Source organism: Schistocerca americana, chromosome X (assembly GCF_021461395.2).
Source record: "Schistocerca americana isolate TAMUIC-IGC-003095 chromosome X, iqSchAmer2.1, whole genome shotgun sequence".
NCBI classification, from domain to species: Eukaryota; Metazoa; Arthropoda; class Insecta; order Orthoptera; family Acrididae; genus Schistocerca; species Schistocerca americana.
The window spans coordinates 699,711,719-699,721,894 of record NC_060130.1 but is presented as its reverse complement, the minus strand read 5'-3'; the positions used below and the strand labels follow the sequence as shown (position 1 = coordinate 699,721,894).

General features: G+C 40.6%; 1 pseudogene; it reads right to left on the bottom strand.

Moving 5' to 3' along the window:
- Nucleotides 1-534: 534 nt before the first annotated feature.
- LOC124557032 lies at nt 535-652 on the bottom strand (annotated as a pseudogene).
- Between the last annotated feature and the right edge of the window lie 9,524 nt (nt 653-10,176).

Sequence of the window (10,176 nt, the reverse complement as noted above, 5' to 3'; positions counted from 1 at the left end):
AAGCGATCAGGAATTTATTTCAGTAGTGGTACAAGTCCGTGTGCTTTTGTGCATTGCAGCGTGTTGCTATTTCTTGCGAAGATGATGGGTTCAGGAGCATTATCAAGTGACTGTGTTGCAGTTGATGATCCATATATTCAAACGATTGCAGGTAAAAAGAATTTACTTACTTTTCTCTCAGCATTATAGACATTTTGTTCCAAGAAAGGAATATGCGAGAATGAAGACCATGTTGACAATAACGATGGAAAATGAGGGTGTTCATCTTAATGCATTTCACTATACATGTTTTCAGTCATCAGGTGCTGTATAAATCATAAAACTAAACTTCTCCCGCATAGGCCACGAAGGGCCCAAGGTACCGACTGGCCGCCATGTCATCCTCAGCCCACAGGCGTCACTGGATGCGGATATGGAGGGGCATGTGGTCAGCACACCGCTCGACTGGTCGTATGTCAGTTTCCGACACCGGAGCCCCTTCTTCCCAATCAAATTGCTCCTCAGTTTGCCTCACAAGGCTGAGTGCACCCCGCTTGCCAACAGCGCTCGGCAGACCACCTGGTCACCCATCAAAGTGCTAGCCCAGTCCGAGAGCGCTTAACTTCGGTGATCTGACGGGAACCGGTGTTACCACCGCGGCATGGCCGTTGGCTGTATAAATGATAACTTGTGTTACTTTCTATCTAGATACCAGCACCGCTCACGATGAAACTTCCAATGAAAGTGCAAAAAACGTTGAAACAGGAGACTGTTACTGATGCCTGTGCGAACGGTGCAGCCGCAGATATGCTGACAAAAAGGAAGCGTACTCGAAGCAAGAAGGGTGCAAGGAAAACGGACACATATAAAAAGCATATTCGAAAGAAAAAAGGAACACTGGGGAGTTAAACGTCACATCAACTGGTAAAATAATTCCTCCAAAAACATTTCGCAATGTGAACTGCTGGTGTGCACGTAAATGTTTCAATAAAATTTCGGAGCATGAGGAAGACGTTATTTGACAATTTCTCGGCTATGGGTGATATTAATCGCCAAAATAGTTATCTGAATGTTTTATGCACGTATCATTCTGTTAATCGCCTACAGCCAAAAGATTGCTCTGGTTTTCAGAAAAGCTGTATTTATGAATATCGATTACATGTGAATGGGACCTGTGCAATAGTATGCAAGAAGTTTTTCTTGAATACTTTTGACATTTAACAAAAAGCAAGGAAGAAGGTACACCTCACCTTGATGGAAGGGGCAAACATCGGAACAAATTCTCTGTACCAGAAATTCTGTTCAATGATGTAAAGGAAAACATCAAAAGCTTTCCAGTTTCCGAGAGCCATTATGCAAGGAAAGATAATTCCTACAGAAGTTTTTAAATCCTGAGCTGTTTGTGGCCAAAATGTACGATTTGTACAAGGATAAATGCATATCTCAGAATAAAGAAACTGTGGGGGAGCACATTTATCGAAAAATCTTTAACGAAGGTTCAACCTGTCATTTCGACCACCAAGTAAAGAAACTTGCTCTTTTTGTGACTAACTGAGCTTTGAAATGGACGCGGCTACCAATGCAGAAGAAATAAGAAAGCTTCAAACTGAAAAGGAGCTTTACCTTAGGAGGTGCAATGCAAGAACAGCAATGGCTACAGACACAGCATGTAGTGAAGGGGCGGATTCCCAGGTGTTCGTGTTTACCTTTGACCTGCAAAAAGCACTTGCATTTCCTAAACTGACAACATCGATATCGTACTACAAAAGAAACATGTACGTGTATAATTTTGGTTGCCATAATTTAACTGATGGCAAAATTCATATCTATTTTTGGGATGAAACATCTGGATCAAGGGGTTCACAGGAAATTGGTACCTGTTTATTGAAACTTATTGAAAAGTGTGTCACTTCACAAAAACAGGTAGTTGCGTACAGTGACACGTGTGGTGCGCAAAACAGGAACATAAACATTGACCTAACACTAATGAAAGTGACACATTAACAGGTTTATATACACTGTTCAATTTATTTTATTTCAATAGTGGTACAGCTCCATTACTTCCACTTTTCTGCCCATAATACTGCTGAAATTAATGATCTAAACAAATAAAAGGAAAGATTCATATCTAGCAACAAGCCATATACTTGAATATTTCTGGTATCTCAACTGCAGATTTTTCAGCGCTCATTTAACTTTAGGACTCAGAATGAACAAAACTGGACTTGTACCACTATTGAAATAAGCCCTTCATATATGAACGAAATCCGAGAAACACAAATGACTGAGTGCTAATTACAAATGGACGCTAAGAAGTTTTCTTTCAGGAGTAGAATAAGCTCAAGATGTTTCTTTCAGGTGTACGTCGTGTGACTAGGGCCTCCCATAGGGTAGACCGTCCGCCGGATGCAAGTCTTTCGATTTGACGCCACTTCGGCAACTTTCGCGTCGATAAGGATGAAATGATGATGATTAGGACAACACAACACCTAGTCCCTGAGAGGAGAAAATCTCTGACACAGCCGGGAATCGAACTCAGGCCCTGAGGATTGACATTCTGTCGCGCTGACCACTCAGCTACCGGGGGCGGACTGCTATAAGGTCAGATGGGTGTAAAAACTTTGTGAAAACGATGTTTTCTTCCAGGTATAGTATAAAGGAAAACTGATGCAAAAATTTTAAATGAATTAACGGCACTTTCGATAGTGCACATTAATGTACTTTTATGGCGAGGTGTCATGACCGTAGAAAATGTTAACAATTTCAATTACATGTTAGGACATAGCTAGAAGCGCACACAGGCTTTTAGGTACATGGAACAGGCAGGTGACAGACAGAATGAGATGATGAGTCCCAAGGCAACCAAAAGCGGTTTGATTCTCAGCAGCTGACCAAACACACCAATAAGAATTATTCTTGACAGTTCCTAAGAGGACGAGCCTCCTAGGTGAAAGGTGTCAGTGGTAACCCTTCGATGCACATAATGGAGGAGTTTCTAGTAGAAGTTAGAATGACAGGCAAACATTAAGGTCACATGGCAAGAAAAGCTTCCAAGATAATATTCCTGGCAGACACTGCAGTGGGCTGCATGCACCCAGAATCAATGTAGACTAGAAAAAGAGCTCAGAGATGGGCAGATTCAAAGGAAGTAGAGATTTGGCGAGTAACCCGGGCAGCTGGTGTGCAGCGATGCTCCTCAGCAACACCTGGTGGAGCAATAGATACTTCAGCTACAAGAAGACAGTGATAGACACATGGTAACTGCAAGCTAAGCAGCAATTTTCAGTATTTATTGAAATAGCATTGAACAGAAACTGTCTGCCTCTGTCGCAAATAACAAGTTAGAGGAATTCCAGCGACCAGGAGGAGCAAGCCTTGGATCGTCTTTTGTACTCTAGGGCAAATGACCCTTGATTGGTAGTGAATTATTTCAAAGTGTTGATGATTTATGATTTAGGTAAAATGGCCAGTAGTTAACAGACCGTGTGGCAGTGAAAGGGCAAATCTCTGATGAAGGTCCTTCCTAGTCATTATTGAAAGCATCTGACGTTCTGTTAAGGGGTTTGGTCTGACACCTAAACACACAAATGTTTTGGTTAAAACAACAAACGAAATGATTAAAGGTAATAACTTGTTATTTCAGCACATTAATCCTACCAACTCTACGAGAATTACCAACCTGTTGTAAACGAACACCCATCCCAACCAAGGAGAGCTCCTCCCTCTCAATTACACTATAAAGGATGAGAAACAAGCTAACTAAACCCATACTGTCGTTAACGTCCTGACTGCGTCATGGAGATAACACTGAAGCCAAAAGAAAAAAAAAGAGAAGAGGTTGGTGTAGGGAAACTGCGCAAGGACGAGACATCACCGGGCTCCCACACTAACTGCCCACTTGACACAACGACCTGAGCTCCTGGCTTCCTGTTCTTATACAAGCTCGTATTCTGATCCTCTGACATCACAAACCGTCTTCAGAACGTGTTCCACGTGTGCAATGTAAATTATTGAAATTATTCGTAATTCATTAATATTATCTATAACGTCGCCTACCCGCTAATGAAACAAAAAAACTAAGCGTCAGTGGTTGATTCACCGTTTACTGGTACCCGAGGTACGTGCTTTTAACTATTAATCTAAAATGGCATAATAAATACACACACACACATGTAATTTTGGCTACAAAGTGAAATATACGGACGTACACACACACATATATACAGGGACGCATATATATATATATATATATATATATATATATATATATATATATATATATATACGTGTGTGTTTTCAAATGTGTGTGAATTCTTAGGGGACCAAAGTGCTAAGGTCATCGGTCCCTAGACTTACACACTACTTAAACTAACTTATGCTAAGAACAACACACACACCCATGCCCGAGAGAGTACACGGACCTCCGGCGGGAGGCGCCGCGCAAACCGTGACATGGCACCTCAAACGGCGTGGCATTCACTGCAGACCAATGGCGTTTATGCATAGGAGTAGCCGTAAGTCTCGCATTGCGCATTAGTGTGTTTTGATCGTAGTGGGTGGAAGTGGGTGGTTGTGGATGGGAAAAATTGTAAAGCTAACGTAAGTAAGACTCGGCGCTGTCAACACAAACAGCGTGGTGTAATCTCTCCGTAGAACGTCTCAGAATTATTTCTCATAATCGCAGAGAAAAAAAGAACAAACACTGCTCGCGAAAACCTGAGAACACTATCGATAGAAGTTACATCAACTTTCACGTACACACCAATATGCAGAACCATCACGCCCTTATATTTCACTTTGTAGCCAGACAATGTTGACTGGAATACTCTCTTTCAAATTCTGAAGGTGGCGGGGCTAAAATACAGGGAGCGAAAAGCTATTTACAATTTGTACAGAAACCAGATGGCAGTTATAAGAGTCGAGGGACATGAAGGGGAAGCAGCGGTTGGGAAGGGAGTGAGACAGGGTTGTAGCCTCTCCCCGATGTTATTCAATCCGTATATTGAGCAAGCAGTAAAGGAAACAAAAGAAAAATTCGGAGTAGGTATTAAAATCCATGGAGAAGTAATAAAACTTTGAGGTTCGCCGATGACATTGTAATTCTGTCAGAGACAGCAAAGGACTTGGAAGAGCAGTTGAAAGGAGGATATAAGATGAACATCAACAAAAACAAAACGAGGATAATGGAATGTAGTCGAATTAAGTCGGGTGATTCTGAGGGAATTAGATTTAGGAAACGAGACACTTAAAGTAGTAAAGGAGTTTTGCTATTTGGGGAGCAAAATAGCTGATGATGGTCGAAGTAGACAGGATATAAAATGTAGACTGGCAATGGCAAGAAAAGCGTTTCTGAAGAAGAGAAATTTGTTAACATCGAGTATAGATTTAAGTGTCAGGAAGTTGCTTCTGAAAGTATTTGTATGGAGTGTAGCCATGTATGGAAGTGAAACATGGACGATAAATAGTTTGGACAATAAGAGAATAGAAGCTTTCTAAATGTGGTGCTACAGAAGAATGCTGAAGATTAGATGGGTAGATCACATAACTAATGAGGAGGTATTGAATAGAATTGCGGAAAGAGGAGTTTGTGGCACAACTTGACAAGAAGAAGGGACCGGTTGGTAGGACATGTTCTGAGGCATCAAGGGATCACAAATTTAGCATTGGAGGGCAGTGTGGAGGGTAAAAATCATAGAGGGAGACCAAGAGATGAGTACACTAAGCAGATTCAGATGGACGTAGGTTGCAGTAAGTACTAGGAGATGAAGAAGCTTGCACAGGATGGAGTAGCATGGACAGCTGCATCAAACCAAGGACTGAAGACCACAACAACAACAACAGCCAAACTGTTCACTGCTGACCAACGGCATTTATGCACGGGAGTAGCCATAAGTCTTCCATTGTGCACTATGGTGCTTTGGTCGTGTAGGTGGAAGTAAGTGGCAAAAACTGTAATGCTGACGTAATTAAGATTCGGCGTTCCCAACACAAATTTCGTGGTGTAATCTCTGCCTAGACTTTCCAGTCAGTGATATCGAGATCTTCGGCTCGTGGTAAACCTTTAACGCGATACAAAATGATAATATGGGACAAATGTACGATGGCCCATAAAAAAGGTCTTCAAGCACTCAATACGACATTACAAGATCTCCGGAAAAACAACAGATTAATGGGAGGAGGTTTATAGCTACCATCAGGAGACTTTCGGCAAATATTACCGGTAATTCCAAAACCAACACTGCTGATGAAATAAACGCAAGTTTAAAGAGAATAATGTTTTGGGATAAGGTTGAAAAGTTATCTTTGAAAGAAAATATGCGTGCAATAATGCTATGAGATCTAAGAGCTCGCATATTTGACTAAAATTTATTGAAAATTGGACGTGGTACTTACTTTCTTGATCCGTACTCTGATAAGGTTATTATAAGCGAAGAATTATGCAGTGTGGCAGAAGTCGAGGAACAGCTTATTGATAAAGCGTATCCATCGATAGAAATGGACTACGTAAATAAAGACTGGTTGTGTGAGTGAACAATTTTAACACCAAGGAATGACGTAGTGCAACAAATAAAGCAGCAAACACAGAAGATGATTCCAGGAGCAGAAACACTATGTAAATGGATCAAGAAGAAAGTATCAACTTTCAAACCAAATTTTTAAACTCATTAAATTCGTTCGGAATGCCTCTGCATGCACTGAAACTGAAAACTGGATCGCCAATAATACTGTTACGAAATATTAACTCATCCAAATTACGTAATGACACAAGACTGTATGTCAAACAACTACTTCGTTATATTATTGAAGCAATAACTTTAACTGATAAAAAAAAAGGAAAATCGGTGCTCTTACCAAAAATCCATTGATCTCAACTCATATGCCATTTTCTTTTACAAGATTACTATTTCCTGCGAAATTAGCTTATAATATAATTTGAAGGAACCCTGTTTCTCACATAGTCAGCTCTACATTGCCGTTTCACGTGTCGGACAAGCAGAAAGTATATGAAATTCTTTCACTACAGTTTTTTTTCCTTTTTTACATTTATAAAACTACTGACAGAAAACTAATGCCCCAGCGAAGCGGACTGTTATCAGTTACCTTATAACAGAAAATATATGTGTGTCAGCCAGTGAGGTGGCTCAGTGGTTAGCACACTGGACTCACATTTGGGAGGGCGACGGGTCAGACCCACCGTCCGGCCATCCTGATTTAGGTTTTCCATGTTTTCCCTAAGTTGCTTCAGGCAAATGCCGCCATGGTTCCTTTGAAAGGGCACCACCAGTTTCCTTCCCCATCCTTCCCTAATCCGATGGGACCGATGACCTCGCTGTTTGGTCCACTCCCCAAAACCAACCAACCAAATATGTCTCAATGAGAAGATATTTATGAGTTCGGTGTTGTCCTAAAAGGAATGTGTCTCCTCTTTCTCATCGTGTCTTCGAAGTTGTGTTATTCTTTATTATTTTTTCCTAATTTGAATAATCAATTGTATCACAATTAACCATCAATTTATCTATGGAAATATATGTCCACTACATCTTCTAATCTTGAATTATACTGTAACTGTGATTCCAGAATAGCATGCCGTTATGTGTCAATCTGTAACTTACCTCCAAGTGTCTATATACGTAGTAACTCTACTACTCAATTACCTGGCGCTATCGCACCTGTGTCGGATATCTCATGTGAGTTCTACGCATCTCAATGGCTTGTCCACAACAAGATCTAATCAACATCATCTTGTTTGTCACAAGCAATTAGTACTAGTGAAGACAAGAAATTTATAAGTGCCAGGGCACTTTGTATAGCATAACTTCTAAAGTTCCAGAGTAAAACCATTGCTGTCAGTAACTTTGTCCTTTTACTCTCTTCATGTTGGTATACGTGTTTGCCTGTTATTTTTATTTCCCATCCATAGCTATCTAGTCCCTCAACATGAATATTCTCCATCATCCGCCATACTCTCTAGACCTCAGAACGGAAGCGTTATTCCGCCTTTAAAGTACTGGTGCCCGAAGGCTTTTCCTGGCGTCATTACATGCGAGTGTTACCTGCCTTTCGTCTGAAGCCACATTCTATTCGAGTGGGTTCTCGTGCCAGCTTTCACCTTACGGAAATTCACTACCTCTGTACAGAAATGCCCCACGCCAAAATCCAGAAACTTACAGTTAACTGGTCTAATTCATTTACATTCCATTAATCTTGTTTTACTTTTGTTTATGTCAAGGAGGTTATTCTAACGAACTTGGTTTGTACACATGTAATAACATCTTTTCAAGACACTATATTGTCTTTCTTTGTGGAATCGGCTACTCAGCGAATTTCCGTTGGGCTCACAACTACTATTTATTTATTCCAATGAAAGGCATTGTCCCTTCAGATATATTTTTTGTTTGTGTTTAACTCACGGTGTACAATCGATTTCACGACGGTACTGTCTCATCTTCCGGTACTTGTTGGGCTTGTTTCATGAATCACATGCCATAAATACGCAACCTTCGTTCCATCAAGGGTGGCGCCTATAATACGTTAACGGTTACAGTACTTGTGGCACTAAATCTATGAAGTACGCCTGCAGATGTGACAATTCTGTCTCCAAAACGATTGTGTGGACTCCGTCTGTTCAAAAAGTTTGGATTATTAAAAAATAGAGAAAAGTTACGATGGTGGTTTTACTGCTTCGATGTTCTATAAAGTTTCTTGAGTACAACGCGCAGGACGTTCACAGAACCATGTGAAGCTATCAGGAAAGCTATCAGGAAAGTCCTTCTTCAATGCGTTATTCAAATCGTGCGTGACATCGGCTTGAATGGCGGTTGTGTTGTCGAAGCGTTGACCCTTCTTGTGAATTTCTGCACTTCGTCGTTTTGTGATTGATTCCTATTCATAACCCCAAGTCTCTTCATCCGTGATGATTTTTTCGAGAAAAGAATTATCTGTGTTTTACACACGTACCGTGTTTGTTCTGAGATCTAGATGTGCGGGGCAAATGTTGCACACAATTTTCTTCCCTACAAAACGTTCTGGAGAAGGTATTGCATACTTGATTTGGAGATGTTGCTAAATTGCAATTAGTAACACGTCGTTGTGGTCGCACATCGAATGCTTAACACTGCCTACTCACAACTTACTGACCGAATGCTGACGTCACAGATAACGCTAGCAATAAGTCTCAGAACTTCTCGGACAGACGACGTACATGAGATAGACATCGAAATAAAATTAAAAAAACAGCTATAAGAACACTGACTTTCATTTAACTAGGCATTCTGTTAAACTGTTCTCATAGTCCTTTACTGTCTCTGACAGGATTACAATGTCATCAGTAAACCTCAAAGATAATTCTTCTACCTGAACTTTAATTCCGTTTACATATCTCACCTTGATTATCTTCACAGACTGCTCAATGTACAGACTAAATAACAGAGGGGATGGGCTACAACCCTGTCCCCCTCCCTTCTCAGATACTACTTCCGTTTCAGGACCTGTGACTCTTACAAAAGCAGTGTGGCTTCTGTACAAGTTGTGTGTAACCTTTCGCTGGCTGTATTTTATCCCTGCCACCTTCAGAATTTCAAAGAGTGTGTTCCAATCTACACAGTCAAAAGGTTTCTTCAAACCCACAAATGCAATAACGAAGGTTGCATTTCTGTAATCTAACGTAAGTTGTAGCGTCGGTACTGCCTCTCTTCTTTCTACATTTCTTTGGAACTCAAACTGATTTTCCCCGAGGTAGCCTCTACCAATTTCTCCAATCTTCTGTAAATAATTCGTGATAGTATTTTGCAAACATGACTAATTAAACTGATGTTTAGATAATGTTCAAATATGTCGGCATGTCGGCATCTGCTGTCTTTGAAATTGGATTTGTTACATTCTTCTTGTAATCTGAAAGTATTTCGCCTATCAGTTCTCAATTAATATACAATCCAAAGCATTAAACAACGCATAGTCCAAAGTCGTATTGCTTGCAACGATTACACTATTTCTTTTTCAATGCAAGGCCATAACAAATAAAACGACAAAGGCAACGCACTTTCTTTGCGTTAGCTCAATATTGGCATGACGAGAGTGGCTTTGTGTTGTAACCGAAAACAAGATATAAGTCTCCAGAATGAGATTTTCACTCTGTAGCGGAGTGTGCGCTGATATGAAACTTCCTGGCAGATTAAAACTGTGTACCCGACCGAGACT